The following is a 20,097-nucleotide window of genomic DNA, read 5'->3' as shown; positions in this document are numbered from 1 at the left end:
GCAGATTTTACACTATATGCCTATTTGTCTAAAAGAACATTCACATTCCTTTTACGTTTCCTTCCCTCTCCTTTCAGCTACGTTTTGCAGTTCTGAACCTGCTGGTTCATTTTATTTTTAGTTTTAGTCAAGGAAAGTAGGTGTCCATGTTATTTTTTTAATCTGTTCTCACTCTATTTTTTGTTCAACAGACAGTAGGTAAGCGGTTAGAAAAAAAAAAGTATTACAAATGAGGACTGAATGAAAATCCAAGTATTGTTTTAAAAGCAAGATTACATCTGATTTAAGACCATCTGCACTGCAGTATGTAATGTTATGAAAGATACTGTGAGTAGATCTTATACTTGGTTCTTCCAGTAATGAAGGTTATAGTAAATTTTAATAAAAGAGGAATATCTGAAACAAAGTGTTGAAATAGAGGTGTGCCACATCCCAAATGAATATGGAAATGGAGGATCCCCCTAGGGGTGGGACTTTGAAGGCACTACCAAGACAATGTATATATATATATATATATATATATATATATATATATATATATATATATATATATATATATAAAGTTTATTCAATACATAGGAAACACATGATAAAAGAAAGGATGCATCGTGTAGTACAAACATTAGGCCAAATGGCATGATACACAATCCTAAACCCAACAACGTTTCAGAGATGAACTGTAGTCTCCTTCATCAGGGGTTTTCACAGGAAGTATAATGTCTATAAGATTCTATATAACCCCTCCAACCAATACAGGCATCCAAAATAAGATAGAACCTACCTAGATTGACGGGTGGTGACACTTACAGACCGGTGGAAGATGGGGGAGGACGACTGGAAGGTCTGGAAAGATATAAGCTTGGGAAAGCCGCTGTCTATTGGAAAGTGCTGTAAAAACATGAAAAAGTATATACGTCAAACACAGGACTTCTAAATATACAAGCTGGCATGTCACCAAAAGACAGCCATCCAAGTGCCAAAAAAAGGAGATAATGGTGTAGCCTACCCAAGCACAGACTCATCCAGGGTCGGGAATCGGTTAACAAGAGTCATGGAGAGTTTTTTCACATTGTAATTTTTCCCACAATTCTTTGCAAAATGAAGATTTTTTTTTATAATTATTTATTTTCACAAAATTGTCATTAACCATGTCAGTCATGGAAGATTTTCCTGCTTAATGACGGGGCCATTCTCCCCCATCTTCCAATGGTCTGTAAGTGTCACCACCCGTCAATCTAGGTAGGTTCTATCTTATTTTGGACGCCTGTATTGGTTGGAGGGGTTATATAGAATCTTATAGACATTATACTTCCTGTGAAAACCCCTGATGAAGGAGACTACAGTTCATCTCTGTAACGTCATTGGGTTTAGGATTGTGTATCATGCCATTTAGCCTAATGTTTGTACTACACGATGAATCCTTTCTTTTATCATGTGTTTCCTATGTATTGAATAAACTTTATACTATATATATATATATATATATATATATATATATATATATATACATAGTTACATAGTAGGGGAGGTTGAAAAAAGACACAAGTCCATCAAGTCCAACCTATGTGTGTGATTATGTGTCAGTATTACATTACATATCCCTGTATATTGCGGTCATTCAGGTGATTATCTAATAGTTTCTTGAAGCTATCAATGCTCCCCGCTGAGACCACCGCCTGTGGAAGGGAATTCCACATCCTTGCCGCTCTTACAGTAAAGAACCCTCTACGTAGTTTAAGGTTAAACCTCTTTTCTTCTAATTGTAATGAGTGGCCACGAGTCTTATTAAACTCTCTTCTGCGAAAAAGTTTTATCCCTATTGTGGGGTCACCAGTACAGTATTTGTAAATTGAAATCATATCCCCTCTCAAGCGTCTCTTCTCCAGAGAGAATAAGTTCAGTGCTCGCAACCTTTCCTCATAATTAAGATCCTCCAGACCCTTTATTAGCTTTGTTGCCCTTCTTTGTACTCGCTCCATTTCCAGTACGTCCCTCCTGAGGACTGGTGCCCAGAACTGGACAGCATACTCCAGGTGCGGCCGGACCAGAGTCTTGTAGAGCGGGAGAATTATCGTTTTATCTCTGCAGTTGATCCCCCTTTTAATGCATGCCAATATTCTGTTTGCTTTATTAGCAGCAGCTTGGCATTGCATGCCATTGCTGAGCCTATCATCCACTAGGACCCCCAAGTCCTTTTCCATCCTAGATTCCCCCAGAGGTTCTCCCCCCAGTGTATAGATTGCATTCATATTTTTGCCACCCAAATGCATTATTTTACATTTTTCTATATTGAACCTCATTTGCCATGTAGTCGCCCACCCCATTAATTTGTTCAGGTCTTTTTGCAAGATTTCCACATCATGCGGAGAAGTTATTGCCCTGCTTAGCTTAGTATCGTCTGCAAATACAGAGATGGAACTGTTTATCCCATCCTCCAGGTCGTTTATGAACAAATTAAATAGGATTGGTCCCAGCACAGACCCCTGGGGGACCCCACTACCCACCCCTGACCATTCTGAGTACTCCCCATTTATCACCACCCTCTGATCACGCCCTTGTAGCCAGTTTTCAATCCATGTACTCACCCTATGGTCCATGCCAACGCACCTTATTTTGTACAGTAAACGTTTATGGGGAACTGTGTCAAATGCTTTTGCAAAATCCAGATACACCACGTCTACGGGCCTTCCTTTATCTAGATGGCAACTCACCTCCTCATAGAAGGTTAATAGATTGGTTTGGCAAGAACGATTCTTCATGAATCCATGCTGATTACTGCTAATGATATCATTCTTATTACTAAAATCTTGTATATAGTCCCTTATCATCCCCTCCAAGAGTTTACATACTATTGATGTTAGGCTAACTGGTCTGTAATTCCCAGGGATGTTTTTTTGGGCCCTTTTTATATATATATATATATAGTTTTGGTAGTGCCTTCAAAGTCCCACCCCTAGGGGGATCCTCCATTTCTATAGTAAATTTTAATGAACTCTAACATACATCACATTATGTAGGCCCCCCACTTGTTTATACCCTAACCTAACTTTTACAAAAACATTATTAAAAGTTCATTCATACCACTAAATTGGAGAAGAGGTTCATACAGTGCTCCATTCTTTCTTCATATGTTTAACTTCATATCTGGCTTGTTACAATTTCTTATGCAGCTCTAACTTCTCTTTATTTAATTCCCTTTTACTATCCTTTTTGTCCAATATTTCCTTTATTTTATTTAGTTTCCTAATGGGATCTCCACCAATGAATACTTGATACAATCCAACAACCTTGGTATGTTTGGTAACATTCAGTGCTGAAAGTCTTCACTGTCCTGGCCACACCATGTGGTTGTGCCCCACAGACTTTTGGGGTCATGTCTTGAAGCTGGAGACTCTCAGAGATGGTCCCTTAGGCAACTATCAGGTTGTAATGCACAAGCACTACGAGCACAGTGAAGACTTACAGATGTAAACAAACTGCAGCTTTTATTTTTAAAGGAAAAGTATGGGATGGGACATCGTTGCACGACCGCGCAATTGTCAGTTTGACACAGTGCCTTATCGCAAAAAATGGCCCCGTCATTAAGCAGGAAAATCTTCCATTACTGATGTGGTTAATGACAATTTTGTGAAAATAAATAATTATAAAAAAAAATCTTCATTTTGCAAAGAATTGTGCAAAAAATGTCAACGTGTAAAAACTCTCCATGACTCTTATTAACCGGTTCCCGACCGGCGCACGCCGATGTACGTCGGCAAAATAGCACGGCTGGGCAAATGGGCATACCTGTACGTCCATTTGAATTCCCCGCCGTGCCATTGCGTGCACGCCGCCGGCGGCGCGTGCGCGCCTGCGATCGCCTCACGGAGAGGACGAACGGGGAGATGCCATTTTAAAAAACAGCCTCTCCCCGTTCTGCCTAGTGACAAGTATCACTCGATCTCTGCTCCCTGTCATTGGAGCAGAGATCAGTGACGTCTCACACAGAGCCCATCACCCTACAGTTAGTAATCACTCCCCTAGGACATACTTAACCCCTCCCGGCCCCCTAGTGGTTAACCCCTTCACTGCCAGTGTCATTTACACAGTAATCAGTGCATTTTTAATCGCACTGATTGCTGTATAAATGACAATGGTCCCAAAAATATGTCAAAAATGTCCGACATGTCCGCCATAACGTCGCAGTCACAATAAAAATTGCTGATTGCCGCCATTACTAATAAAAAAAATTATTAATAAAAATGCCATAAAACTATCCCCTATTTAGTAAACGCTATAACGTTTGCGCAAACCAATTAATAAACGCTTATTGCGATTTTTTTCCCCAAAAATATGTAGAAGAATATGATCGGCCTAAACTGAGGAAAAAAAAAAAATTTTTATATATTTTTGGGGGATATTTATTATAGCAAAATGTAAAAAATAATGCGTTTTTTTCAAAATTGTCGCTCTTATTTTGTTTATAGCGCAAAAAATAAAAATCGCAGAGGCGATCAAATACCACCAAAAGAAAGCTCTATTTGTGGGAAAAAAAGGACGTCAATTTTGTTTGGGAGCCACGTCGCACGACCGCGCAATTGTCAGTTAAATCGACACAGTGCCGAATCGCAAAAAACGCTCTGGTCAGGAAGGGGGTAAAATCTTCCGGGGCTGAAGTGGTTAAATACCCTGGAAAGATTACTTACTGAGATAGGCCGTCAGTACATCAGGTGTGATGAATTTTCAGTGATTGGCACCATAGCTTGTAGACTCTATAACTTTCACAAAGACCAAATAATATACACTTATTTGGGTTATTTTTATCAAAGATGTACAGCAGTATAAATTTTGGCCAAAATTTATTAAGAAAAATTACTAATTTGCAAAATTTTATGACAGAAACTAAGAAAAATGCATTTGTTTACAAAAATTGTAGTCTTTTTTATAGCACAAAAAATAAAAAACCCAGAGGTGAATAAATAGCACCAAAAGAAAGCTCTATTTATGTGAAAAAAGGACAAAAAAATGCATGTGGGTACAGAATTGCAGTATTGTCATTTAAAATGTGAGAGCACTGAAAGCTGAAAATTGGCCTGGTTAGGAAGGGGGTTTAAGTGCCCAGTGGGCAAGTGGTTAAAATAACATCTCTATTGCTGCTAAGCAGTAGTGCTAAACACTAAGGATGGGCGAACGTTTCAGCATGAGTTTCGGCCGAACATTGGTTGTTTGGAAGTTCTCTGAACAACCGAATTATAAGGTAATTCGACCGTTTGTTCGACTCGCCAAACGACCACAATGCACTGTGCTGCTGCACAGTGCATTGAAAGCCCTGACTGGCGTAGTTCTGTGCGTTACTGCAAGTTTAACGCCATATAATAACGTAGTCAAAACATAGCCAGAGTTCAGGAACCAGAGCGGATAGTCAGACAAGCCAAAATGTCAGGGAGCCAGAGATGAGCGTAGTAGAACAGCAAGCAGGATCTGGAGCCAGAAGGAGTATCAGCCAAGCAAGTCTTTAACGGGAACACAGGAGAGCGTCTCTAGAGATGTGACCGAGGCGAAGGCAGAGATCATCTGGGCAGGATGGCTTAGGTAGGCAGGACTGACGAGCAGGATATCATCAACAGGTGAGTCACTGTGGAGAGATAGGAGCTGGCAATTAGCTGACAGGTGAGCTCAGAGAAGGAAGGGCTGAGCCCAGCCCTGAGAGTATTTAATTGCGTTACTGCAAATTGAATGCTGTATTTTTCATTGCGTTACTGCAAGTTTAACGCCATATAGTTCTGTGCGTTACTGCAAGTTTAACGCCATATAGTTCTGTGCGTTGCTGCAAGTTTAACGCTGTATATTTTATCATGTTACTGCAAGTTTAACGCCATATAGTTCTGTGCGTTACTGCAAGTTTAACACTGTAACTTTATTGCGTTACTGCATGTTTAAAGCCATATAGTTCTGTGCATTACTACACGTTTGATGCAATATATTGCAGTATATTATAGTGTATGCGTGAAATGTGTGTCTGTGTCGTGAATACTCAAATTAAAGTGCACCAAACACCACTTGCCACTGATTAAAGTGCATCCATGTACACATTTACACATCTTTATTACATTTTGTTAATAAGCACCCTTACTCCCCCCATCATGTCTGGGAGGACAGCAGGGAGAGGCAGACATTCCCATGGCACTGTAAGGGGGCCAGCAGTGTATGTGTTCACAGGCAAAGGTGGACATGGTCAGTGCTCAGGCAGGGCATCATTTTCTCTGTTTAGTGATGTGTCCGTGCTATCCAACCACAGCATGCAGAGGAGGTGGTGGACTGGCTTACTAAACCGTCCTCAATCCTCCTCATCCCCTGTCACCCAAGCATAGACTAGTGCACAGTCCCCTGCAGCTGCCAGAGTGGCAAAACCTGCCTCCTTGTCCACAGCTATTCCTGCCATAGCCCCAGCATCAGGCATTAAGGAGTCAGCGGAGTTATTCGAACACAGCATCAGCCACTTGCTCCTTGACGATGCACAGCCATTACTCAAATCAGATGTTGGCTTTAACTCCGAGGTGGAGGAAGGCAGGAACATGAGCCTATAGAGAGGGAAGAACACTGGTACACAAATTGGCAGTCATGTTCCCCCAGCTGCAGCGTATTGCCAAGTTGTCTCCAGTGGTAATGAGGATGGAGGAGATGATGATGATGATGATGAGGTCACTGACTCGATTTGGGTGCCGGATAGAGTAGAGGAGGAAAGTGAGGGTGAGGCACAACCCCAACGAGACAGCCATCATGCAAGCGTAGAGAGCAGCCACCCTATTCTAGCACTGTTGCTATTTGCAAACTTTGTCTGAAGTGCATCAAGCATGGCAAAAACACAAACTATTTGGGTACCACATGCTTGACAAGGCATTTAACCTCACACCGCTCAGCCTGTTGGCAAGAGCACCTAAAAGCCACACAAAAGGGGCACAAATTTGTCCTTCCTCCTTACTTACCTCAGTCTGCCCCTGCTATACCTCATGACCTCTCAGCAGCCTCCACTGACAGGGATGATGGTATAGCATAGGGTGTCCCAGGTCCTTGCAACACATATGCCAGCAGTACACCACCAGCTGTAGACTGTAGCCGGCAAACTTTTCTGCCCCATCTGCTGCAGTGGGAAAAAAATACAATCCCTGTCAAACAGGTGTAGAAAAATTGTTCTTTGGGTGTTAATTGTGCCCATGAAACCTACACCAAAAACATTCTTCCAGATGAGAGCAACACCCACAACACTAGGCAGCCTAGAAGTCCTGTAGAGATTCCACATCCCAAATAAACTTAATCTGCGACATCGGCATCAGGGGCTTCATAGCTGCTGGTAATCCAGGACTGATTCATTTTGATAAAAGTCAGACGGTCCAGGGAGTCTGTGGACAGACGCGTTTTATGATCAGTAACAAAACCTCCAGCAGCACTGAATGTCCGTTCCGAAAGCATGCTGGATGCAGGGCAGCCCAGCAGCTCAATAGCATACTGAGCAAGTTCTGCCCACTGGTCTATTCTCATGACCCAATAAGCCAGTGGATCGTCGACTGGAACGCTCTCCATCTCTGTTTTCACCCCTAGATAATCGTCCACCATGTGATGCAGATGCTGCCAATAAGATGTGGAAGCTGACAGCCCTGGAGGGGCGAGGACTTAATAAATTCAGAAATGCATCACTTAGGCGGCTGCCTTCTCCACTGCTCCTCTCTTGACCAACAGAATCCTCAAAACTACATTTTCCACAACGCTGTAACTTACCAGTGTCAGGAAAAGCGTTTGATAAACTCCTCTTTAAGGTGTCCTCAAGAGATTTCATCTTCTGCACTCTCTGCGGGGACAGGATGAGTTAAGAGACTTTCCCCTTATAAGGGTTGCCAACCAATCGTGATTCTTTCCCTTTATGCAAAGTATTCTTGGGTCCTTTTGCAGGCTTTGAAACATGAGGGAGCCCATGCATCGCAAATTTGCAGAGGCATGAGAAGCAGACTCCTCGGGGTCACTGAGGTTTACAGTATCTGGAACGGGGGGTTCTGGGGATGGAAAAACATCTCTTACTGTTTGACTGTATGTCTTCTGCATCAATGCCTCAGAAAACTGCCAGAAACTGCCAGAATCCTCCTCCTCTCTCTCCTCTTGTGTGTTCTTTGGCAAAGGGACAATGGTGTCTGCATAAAGTTGGCCTTGAGAGGAAAGGAAGTCCTCCTCTTCATCCCGCTGCTTTGCCTCAAATGCCCTGTCAATAATGACATGCAGAGTCTGCTCAAGCAGGAACACAACAGGGATTGTGTCACTGATGCATGCATTGTCACGGCTCAACATCCTTGTGGCCAAATGGCGACAGTACAGTGCATGCATCCTTTATGAGCAGCCATGGGGGGAAAAAAGCAGAGCTGGCCTGAGCCTGTAATTGTGCCATACTCACACAGGTACTAGCCCTCTGCTGCATGTGCAGTCACTGCAGCATTGCCGAAGTCGAGTTCCACCTGGTGGGCATGTCACAAATCAGGCGGTTTACGGACAGGTGGAATTCCTGCTGAATTTCAGCCAACCGAGCACTGGCTGTGTATGAAGTGGCTACAGACTCTTCTGGCCTGCTTTAGTAGATCTTCCAACCCAGGCATGGCACATGTGTAAACTTTTTATGTCTAAGGGTGGACAGGAGGTTTGTGCCACCATTCCTGGCTTCAGCTGGCGTGATGTGAACCACCTCTGGGCCTGTCCCTGCAGAGCTTCCAGAATCTCTGCTCCGGTGTGGTTCCTGTCCCCTAGACACACCAGCTTAAGCACTGCATGGCACCTTTTAGCCTAACTCATTAAATAGCCCTTTAAATGCTTAGAGGGTACTTGAGGTTCATAGGACAATTCAGCAGGGGAGGGCATAGAGGAGGAGGGGTAGAGCTGACAAATCTCGCATCATCACCACCTGTTTGGAGACATGGGGCACAACAAGCTGCAGCACTGAGCCCTGTCCTGCATCCTTCTGAGTTGCAAGCAGAATTACCCTGTGTGCTGTGAATGAAATATATCGTCCCTACCCATGCTTGCTGGACCACGTGTCAGCAGTAACATGGACTTTGCGGCTGACTGCCTTGCTTAACGATGCCACAACATTGCCTTCCACGTGATGGTAGAGAGCTGGAATAGCCTTACGTATAAAGAAAAAGCGTCTGGGAACCTGCCACAGTGGTACAACACATTCTGCAAATTCACGGCAGGGGCAGAATCCACCAGGGGGAAAGGCAGAAGATGTAGAGCCAGGAGCTTTGACAAGCTTGCATTTAGACACTGGGCATGTACTGTCAAACAATTTTTCCCGCACTTTTTTGACAGGTGCATATCATTGCAATTTTTAACAGCAAGGCCAATTCTTGCTTTCATCAAGAGTACCTCTATAGGGTTACGGTGTAAAGGCGCCACTGACACCCAAAGAACAATCTTTCCGCACCTGTTTGACAGGTGCATATCATTGCAATTTTTGGCAGCAAGACCAATTCTTGCTTTCATCAAGAGTACCTCTATAGGGTTACGGTGTGAAGGCGCCACCAACACCCAAAGAACAATTTTTCCGCACCCATTACAGAAGTAGAACTCCAAAGCCAAAAAATCTCTAATCTTGTTCCCCGTGCAATACATTGTGGCCTCATCATACAGACTGGCTTGCAGGAAGAAAGCTTGCAGGAAAAATGTCATTTTTTGGGCTTTATAAATGCAATTATTGCTGCAGCAGCTTCTATACACAGTACAGAGGTGCCACTTTAGAGGTGGACTAAGGGGACCCCCCAGGCACTATATTTAAAGGAATTTTTCATTTTTATACTTTACTTTAAGCATCAATAAATCACTGCTCATTTAAAAATGAAGTTTTTTACAAACTTTTTTTTCATGGATATGTGTCCCCCAGAGCAGTACCCGCACCCCCATAACCATTGTATGCCCAATTACTTGCATTTAAACCGTCAAAATGGGCACTTTTGATTTTTTACATTCTGGTCCCATAAACTTCAATGGGGTTCATTATTCTGTTCTGAACTTTCCCAATGTTCGAAAGTTCTGGTGCGAACCGAACAGGGGGTCATTCGGCCCATTCCTATTAACCACATAGTCACTGTGCTGCCCAGATAAAAGTAAATATGCACCTGCGGGTGAGGTTAGGACAGGCCAGGGTGTGGGGCAAAAAAATAGCACACTTTGTTTTAAAGTGCACTTATCCTTTTAAATGCACCTAATTCCTCTTTCAATATTCACAAAAAACCCAGAAAATATGATCTATTTAGCTTAAAAACAACAGCCTGCATGCCTCATGCACAGCATAAAAAAGGTTAACTCAGGCTTTAAATCACAGCCAGCAGATCAAAAAGATCTCCAGGCTTCCTGTGTCAGTTATGTATCACTGCTCTCTGCAAGAATACATCAGAGGCCAGGAGAAGTGATTAGAGATGAAAATGATTATGCAGTTAAGAATATGTACACACTTGAGAGATAAAAAGGTTCCTGCCTGCAATTACCTTTCGCATAGGCTGCTAATTAATTTTTCCTCATTATCCACCGAAGATCTGCATGTGGGTGCGTAGCTTTTTTTGGTGATGCAGTTAGGGCAAGTAACTAGAAAAGGATTTTTGGACCCTGCTCTTAAAAGACCTGCCCAGTCATAAAGGGCTTATGTGCTGGTTTTAACACTGAAAGGGGCTACAAGCTCAAAGCTCTTTTGCTATTGGGCTCCCAACCTGCTGAGAGGAGACTTTTTTTAAAATTTTAATAAGCCATTCAGTTTCCAACCAGTCAGTTTAGTCATATATAGTTTAGCTCATATATCGGGGGTATTTCAAAAGAGCATCTTATGGTGCAGTATTATGGTTAAGTACTAGCAGGTTATTGAATCATGTGCTTGTAAGCTTGTTATATGCAGAGAATACTTTACTTTCATGGAGGATGTCTTTATCATGTCTTACAGGAAACAGGAGGATATAAGTACATACACTTAACATAGACAGAACATTATGTTATTACTTTACTATAGAATAACACACTATCATACTGCAGTGCCACCTGCTGGATAGAAAGGTATAAATTATACAGTACATATTGTCAGTTTATATAAGCAACTTTACATTACATGTTGTTGTTCTTCCAACGCCCCTTCTCAACAGCATGTGCTTTGCCAAATTACATTCAGCTTCTTCTGAAAATAACTATGATGTTCCTTCAACAAAGGCTTGGTGAGTGCATCAGCAGTCATCTCCTCTGACGGGCAGTATTGAATGTCAATAACACCTTGTTCTTGATTGTCCCTCAGTAGGTGATACTTGACATCTATGTGTTAGGTTCTAGGATTGACCCTTTCTGATTGTGTAAGTTTTATACATCCCTGGTTGTCTTCAAAAATGGGAATTGGTTTTCACATGTATATCCCAATGTCCACAAACAGTTGACAAATCCATATCGCTTCTTGACACGCATGTGCTGCTGCAATGTACTCTGCTTCATTTGAAGATAGAGCGATAGTTGCTTGCTTTTGACTAGACCAACTTATGATTCCTTCCCCATATTGGAAGATGAATCCACTTGTGGATTTGCAGTCTGTGCTGTTCCCAGCCCAATCAGCATCCACATATCCAACCAGTTTTGGATGTGATGTTGCTGGTAACCGTAACTTCATCTGAATTGTTCCTTTGAGGTATTGCATCACTCTCTTCACTGCGATCCAATTACGCTGACAGGGAGCTGAAACTTTCCTGCATAGTATGCCCACTGCTGCGGCTATTTCTGGTCTTGTCACAGTGGCAACATATAGCAGCTTACTGATTGCTCTGCGATAAGTATCATTGTTGGGTAGCAAGTTTTCTGCTTCATTGCTCTTTAGATAGCCTGGTTCCATAGGTGTTTTCACTTCCTTTGCATCTTGCATATGGAATTGTTTCAAGATTTCCAGGATTTTCTGAGATTGGTTGAGAAGATAACTTCCATCTTCTTCTCTCTCTATTTGGATTCCCAGATAGTAGCTAATGTTCCCTAGCTCTTTGACTTCAAAATTTTCTTTAAGCTTGTGAACTATCTGATTATAATCCCCTTCTTAATCAAAACAAGTTATAATGTTATCAACATAGATAAGGATGTATATTCATCTGTCTTCTTGATTCTTGGAGTAGAGACAGGGGTCTGCTTTACTTCTTGAGAATCCCTCTCTGGTAAGTACTTCGTTTACGTTCTCATTCCACATCCTTGCAGATTGCTTAAGACTGTAAATGCTCTTCTGAAGTTTATACACAAGGTTGTCTCCTTGTACAAACCTTGGTGTCTGCTCCATGTAGCGATCTTCCTTAATGGCAGCATAGAAGAAAGCAATTTTAAAGTCTAGGTGTTTGACTTGCATGCCCTTCCCAGCTGCAATTATGAGAAGCGCTCTGATGGTGGAGTGGTTTACGATGGGAGCGAATGTTTCATCGTAATCTTCACTGAATTTTTGGAGTAACCCTTGGCAACTAGTCTGGCTTTGTATTTGTGGATATACCCTTCTGCGTATGACTTTACTTTGAAAGTACACTTATTTCCTATAGTTTTGCGGTTAGGAGGGAGCTCTGTGAGTGTCCAGGTTTTATTTCCTTGAGGTGACTTAAATTCTTCTTCTGCTGCCTTTCTCGATTTATTGGCTTCACGTTTTGGCAGTTTGTTGTGTCTTCCCATGTTAGTTCAAGTACGCTGTGTGCAGGGGCGTAACTAGAAATAGCAGGGCCCCATAGCAAAATGTTATATGGGGCCCCCCTGCAAACAGCCCCCCCCCACAGCTGCCCTAGTGTCAATGCAGCGTGACCTGTGCCACATACAGCGTGACCTGTGCACAATGCAGCGTGACCTGTGCCCAATATAGCGTGACCTGTGCCCAATGCAGCGTGACCTGTGCCCAATATAGCGTGACCTGTGCCCAATACAGCGTGACCTGTGCCCCATGCAGCGTGACCTGTGCCCCATGCAGCGTGACCTGTGCTCCATGCAGCGTGACCTGTGCCCCATGCAGCGTGACCTGTGCCCCATACAGCGTGACATGTGCCCCTTACAGTGTGACCTGTGCCCCATACAGCGTGACCTGTGCCCAATACAGCCTGGTCTGCCCGTGCCCCATACAGCCTCACCTATGCAGAGGAAGAGGCAAGCTACCCGGATCAGCAGAGAGTGGGATTGCTCACTGTAACAGCTTTCATTTGAATTTCCCGTCTTCCCGGGGCTCATCATCACATAGCCCCACCTCTTGGCCCGACGCCTTTGATGACGTCACATGTCCCGCATTGAAACAGCGTTCTGTCTATCAAAGGCGCCAGGCCAAGAGGTGGAGCTATGTGACGTGAGCCCCGGGAACACTGGAAGTTCCAATGAAAGCTATTACATCGGGCAATTCAGCTCTCTGCTGATACAGACAGCTCGCCTCTTCCTCTCCTCTCTCTTCCCCTGGCTGGGAGACTGTGCCAGCGGTGCTCTCATCCTCACCGGGCCCCACTCGGCTGCGGGCCCCATAGCGCCCGCATGGGTCGCTATGGTGGTAGTTCCGCCCCTGGCTGTGTGTTTTGACAGTGTATCACAGCTTGCGGGGTGGTATCCCCTTTGTGGTCCGAGTGGATCTTCTGACTTCAGGTTGTTCAGCAGGATCTGGTGGGGAACTTGATTTAGGCAATGTAAGTTCCACCTCTTGTTCTGACTCCTGCACAGGTTCGCTTTCGTCGACCTTTTCTTCTTGTTTGCTTGGCATATTCACTTCACAGCTTTCAGGGATCAGTGTTTCTGGTGATGGGGTCTCATCAAAGTAAACACTACGGCTTATTGTCACTTTGTCAGTCTTTGGGTGTAGTATTCTGTAACCCTTAGTTTGCTCACTGTAGCCTACCAGAATGCCCTCTATGGCTCTGTTCTCCAGCATGGACCGCTTTTCACTTGAAATATAGGCATATGCTTTACATCCAAACACTGTGATGTGCCCTATGCTAGGCTTTGATCCATGCCACATTTCGAATGGAGTACTTTTAATGGCTCTTGAGGGTAATCTGTTCTGTAGGTAGGCTGCAGTCATAACTGCTTCTCCCCAGTACTTGTGCCCCTTGTGCCCCTTACAGTGTTACCTGTGCCCCATACAGCATGACCTGTGCCCAATACAGCCTGGTCTGCCTGTGCCCCATACAGCCTCACCTATCCAGAGGAAGAGGCAAGCCACCCGGATCAGCAGAGAGCGGGATTGCTCACTGTAACAGCTTTCATTTGAATTTCCCGTCTTCCTGGGGCTCATCGTCACATAGCCCCACCTCTTGGCCCGACGCCTTTGATGACGTCACATGTCCCGCATTGAAACGGCGTTCTGTCTATCAAAGGCGCCAGGCCAAGAGGTGGAGCTATGTGACATGAGCCCCGGGAACACTGGAAGTTCCAATGAAAGCTATTACATCGGGCAATTCAGCTCTCTGCTGATACAGACAGCTCGCCTCTTCCTCTCCTCTCTCTTCCCCTGGCTGGGAGACTGTGCCGGCGGTGCTCTCATCCTCACCGGGCCCCACTCGGCTGCGGGCCCCATAGCGCCCGCATGGGTTGCTATGGTGGTAGTTCCGCCCCTGGCTGTGTGTTTTGACAGTGTATGACAGCTTGCGGGGTGGTATCCCCTTTGTGGTCCGAGTGGATCTTCTGACTTCAGGTTGTTCAGCAGGATCTGGTGGGGAACTTGATTTAGGCAATGTAAGTTCCACCTCTTGTTCTGACTCCTGCACAGGTTCGCTTTCGTCGACCTTTTCTTCTTGTTTGCTTGGCATATTCACTTCACAGCTTTCAGGGATCAGTGTTTCTGGTGATGGGGTCTCATCAAAGTAAACACTACGGCTTATTGTCACTTTGTCAGTCTTTGGGTGTAGTATTCTGTAACCCTTAGTTTGCTCACTGTAGCCTACCAGAATGCCCTCTATGGCTCTGTTCTCCAGCATGGACCGCTTTTCACTTGAAATATAGGCATATGCTTTACATCCAAACACTGTGATGTGCCCTGTGCTAGGCTTTGATCCATGCCACATTTCGAATGGAGTACTTTTAATGGCTCTTGAGGGTAATCTGTTCTGTAGGTAGGTTGCAGTCATAACTGCTTCTCCCCAGTACTTGTGAGTTAGGTTGGCATCCGACAACATGCAATTGGCCAATTTCTATAAGAGTGCGATTTTTCCTTTCTGCTACACATTTTGTTCAGGAGTGTATGGTGTGGTTGTCTGGTGTACTATTCCTTGTCTCTTTAGGTATAAGGCCACTTATTTGCTTATGTATTCTGCCCTATTGTCTGTGCGTATTATTCCTGGTTTGCATTGGAATTTGTTGTTAGACATGGCAACAAACTCTTGAAGTTCTTCTGATGTTTCATTCTTGTGTTTCATCAGATAAGTAGTTGTGTACCTGAAATAATCATCAATGAAGGTCAGTAGATATCTGTTCCCACCTGACGTGGGAGTTTTCATTGGACTGCATACGTCACTGTGTATGAGCTGCAGGGGGTGGGTAGTTTTTCTTTGAGATGCCTGTGGAAGGGGACCGCATGTGGCTTTTGCTTCAATACAGCACTTGCATTTCATGAGCACTTTGCAAGGCGCTATTGTCAAATATTTTGATAAGCCTCTCTTTATAATGTCCTGTATAGCTTCTGGACTTCTGTGCCCCAGCCACCTGTGCCATAAGTGAATACATTTGCTGTGTAGGTCATTAGAAACTATATTGGCTTGCTGGTCTGTGGTGATGAGCCTGTATAGGTGATCATCCAGTTTTCCTTTTGCGAGAAAACGGCTTATTGTTGTGAATTGTGCATTCATCACTCTGGAACTTAACTGTGAGACTGTTGTCTGCAAGACTTTTCACTGATAAAAGTCTGCCTTCAAGTTCTGGTACATACACATATGTGCTAGTCTCATCTTACACAGCTTTCTTAGCAAAAACAGTTTGCTGTTTAGACTTGAAAATTCCTAGACTACAAAATTCCCAGGCTTCACTTCCGCATGACATCATTTCCGGTCCACGTCTGCCACCATTTGCCCTATGTGTTACCTCACAGTCACTTTGACTTCTTCAGGGGGTCCCCTGATATATGAACTTGGCATCTGGGCAAAAATGAATGCAAACCTATCTTAAAGGCACATCACCCCCCAATAATGGAACTTATAGGAGTTACCAACAGAGAGCCCCCTAGAGGTTAAGTGGAGGAGACCACCACCATTATCTAGGAGGATAATCATATATCTGCTACTGTATATGACACCTATCTGAAGGTGAGGGGCCAGCGAGCACATAGCACAAGGGTAGCACAAAATGTATGAAGTCATAGGCAACCCCCTGAGGAATTATGTGTGATTTTAACTCACGGAACTGTATCTTCGTCACCATTTTTCAATTTATTCTTGGGAATACCAGGATCACTTGTGTAGCAAGGGCCCAGGCCTCCTTTGAACTAATTGAACCTCCAGGGCCAGGAATAGCTGACATCCTTCTGCATGTAATGGGTTGTGAGGCATGGTGGGTGCAGAGTAGTTAAAGTTATTGGGCGCAAAACACTTCTTGAATGCAAGAGAGAGTTTATTTCTCTTAGCAAACTTTTTGGGGGAGAGAGGATTAGTACCAGGACACCCTTAGGTAGTTGCAAGATTAATTGGCAGACTCCAAGTCTTCAATAGGAAGACAGCCATGCAGGGAAAGGCATCCAGCAAGATGCCACATCTGCAGGAATGCTGTCTCCTATGACAACAGTCTTTAGCAGTTCCTAACACAAACGTAACAGTTCTTTCACTTTCACTACATTCGCTCCTTGTAGTTCTTCAGCCCACTGAGCTCCCAGTCTCTCACTAGACCCACTGATTCACTGCCACTGAATCCCTTGAGCTTCTCCAATCTTTACTGTGGTATCTTCCTCAAGCGTCACCCCTGCTTCTCTGCTGGGTTGCACCACTGGCCTGCACAGTCTCTGGTTTGACACACAAGGCTGCTCTGTAAGCCTCACCTTTGCTGGCTGAGTCCCTGGCTTGATACTCACTGACATTTCCAGATTCTTCACCGTCCCCGGTTGGTGAGAATGCTGCTCCGGTACTTGCTTCAGTTACTCACTGTGGTCCCTGGTAATTAGGCGGATAGTCTCTTACTGGCGACAGCCTCCCCTCTACCTCCGACCACGACAGGTACTCCGGCTGGCAGAACCATCACTTTTGGTTGGACTGCAAGCCACAGTCCCAACCCTGCACTGCTCTCATAGTTACATATCTACATAGTAGGTAAGGGCGAGAAAACACACAAGTCCATCAAGTCCAACCTATGTGTGTGATTATATGTCAGTATTACCTTGTATATCCCTGTATGTTGTGGTCGTTCAGGTGCTTATCTAATAGTTTCTTGAAACTATTGATGCTCCCCGCTGAGACCACCGCCTGTGGAAGGGAATTCCACATCCTTGCCGCTCTTACAGTAAAGAACCCTCTACGTAGTTTAAGGTTAAACTTCTTTTCTTCTCATTTTAATGGCCACGAGTCTTGTTAAAATCCCTTCCTTGAAAAGGTTTTATCCCTATTGTGGGGTCACCAGTACAGTATTTGGAAATTGAAATCATATCCCCTCTCAAGCGTCTCTTCTCCAGAGAGAATAAGTTCAGTGCTTTCAACCTTTCCTCATAACTAATATCCTCCAGACCCTTTATTAGCTTAGTTGCCCTTCTTTGTACTCGCTCCATTTCCAGTACAACCTTCCTGAGGACTGGTGCCCAGAACTGGACAGCATACTCTAGGTGCGGCCGGACAACATTCTTGTAGAGCGGGAGAATTATTGTTTTATCTCTGGAATTAATCCCCTTTTTAATGCATGCCAATATTCTGTTTGCTTTGTTAGCAGCAGCTTGGCATTGCATGCCATTGCTGAGCCTATCATCTACTAGGACCCCAGGTCCTTTTCCATCCTAGATTCCCCTAGAGGTTCTCCCCCCAGTGTATAGATTGCATTCATATTTTTGCCACCCAAATGCATTATTTTACATTTTTCTACATTGAACCTCATTTGCCATGTAGTTGCCCAATTTGTTCAGATCTTTTTGCAAGGTTTCCACATCCTGCAGAGAAGTTATTGCCCTGCTTAGCTTAGTATCATCCGCAAATACAGGAATTGAACTGTTTAACCCATCCTCCAGGTCGTTTATGAACAAATTAAATAGGATTGGTCCCAGCACAGAACCCTGGGGGACCCCACTACCCACCCCTGACTCCCCATTTATCAGTACCCTCTGAACTCGCCCTTGTAGCCAGTTTTCAATCCATGTACTCACCCTATGGTCCATGCCAACGGAGCTTTTTCTGTACAGTAAACGTTTATGAGGAACTGTGTCAAGTGCTTTTCCAAAATCCAGATACACCACGTCTATGGGCCTTCCTTTATCTAGATGGCAACTCACCCAGTTTTGGTTACTGAAGCCCCCCGGTTTCCTCATGAAGACTAAGGAGAAGAATAAATTCAATACCTTCGCCATCTCCCCATCCTTTGTAACCAGATGTCTTTCCTCATTGTTGATGGGGCCAATATGGTCTGTCCTCCCTTTTTACTGTTTATATACTTAAAGAATTTCTTGGGATTTTTTTTGCTCTCCTCCACTATGTGTCTTTCATGTTCTATCTTAGCTGCCCTTATTGCACCCTTACATTTCTTGTTGCATTCTTTATAAAGTCTGAATGCTGAGGATGATCCCTCAACCTTGTATTTTTTGAAGGCCTTCTCCTTTGCTTTTATATGCATTTTTCCTTAGGAATTAAGCCATCCACTCTTTTAAATGTATTACAAAATGGGATGCATTGGCTAATGCCCTTATTTAATATGCTCTTAAAGCAAACCCATTTCTCCTCCGTGTTCTTGTGTGATTTATACTGAAGCCAATTGACCTGTGATCGCTGTTACCTAAATTGCCCCGTATTTCCATATCCATGATCAGGTCTGTATTGTTGGTAATTAATAGATCCAGTAACGCTTTATTTCTAGTTGGTGCGTCTACCATCTGACCCATAAAATTGTCCTGCAAGACATTTAGGAACTGGCGAGCCTTAGATGAATGTGCAATTCCCTCCGCCCAGGCTATGTCTGGATAATTAAAATCCCCCATTATGATAACACTTCCCATCCTTGCTGCTAATCCAATTTGTGATAGGAGATTAGGGATGAGCTTCGTGTTCAAGTCGAACCCATGTTCGACTCGAACATCGTCTGTTCGATCGTTCGCTGAATTGCGAACGATATGGGCCAAGCATGCACTATGACCCACATGCTTGGCCAATCACAGCGCCGTCAGTAGAGAGAGCTGTAATTGGCCAAATTACATATATACATATATATATATATATATATATATACACACTGCATTCAGTTTAGCTAGATCCGTTCCTGTTATCTTGCTACTGACAGGCAGGCTTGTGTTGTTACAGTATTTACAGCTACCTGAAGAAAATTGCTGGTGTTCTTTTGATCCTATTAGTACCACAGTCAGGCAGCTAGACTATTTACAGTTAGTGTAGTGTGTCCTCCTCACAGTGTTCAGTTAAAGCTACAAGTTAATTTAGTGAGACCTCTGCACAGTGTTCAGCTAAAGCTACAAGTTAGTGTAGTGCACAGTGTTGAGCTAAAGCTACAAGTTAGGGTAGTGCATCCTCCTCACAGTGTTCAGCTAAAACTACAAGTTAGTGTAGTGCGACCTCTGCACAGTGTTCAGCTAAAGCTACAAGTTAGTGTAGTGCGTCTTCCTCACAGTGTTCAGCTAAAACTACAAGTTAGTGTAGTGCGACCTCTGCGCAGTGTTCAGCTAAATCTACAAGTTAGTGTAGTGTGTCCTCCTCACAGTGTTCAGCTAAAACTACAAGTTAGTGTAGTGCGACCTCTGCACAGTGTTCAGCTAAAGCTACAAGTTAGTGTAGAGCTTCCTCCTCACAGTGTTCAGCTAAAACTACAAGTTAGTGTTGTGCGACCTCTGCACAGTGTTCAGCTAAAGCTACAAGTTAGTGTAATGCGTCCTCCTCACAGTGTTCAGCTAAAACTACAAGTTAGTGTAGTGCGACCTCTGCACAGTGTTCAGCTAAAGCTACC

Source organism: Aquarana catesbeiana, linkage group LG02 (genome assembly GCF_042186555.1).
Source record: "Aquarana catesbeiana isolate 2022-GZ linkage group LG02, ASM4218655v1, whole genome shotgun sequence".
Taxonomy (NCBI): domain Eukaryota; kingdom Metazoa; phylum Chordata; class Amphibia; order Anura; family Ranidae; genus Aquarana; species Aquarana catesbeiana.
This window is presented reverse-complemented; position numbering follows the sequence as displayed.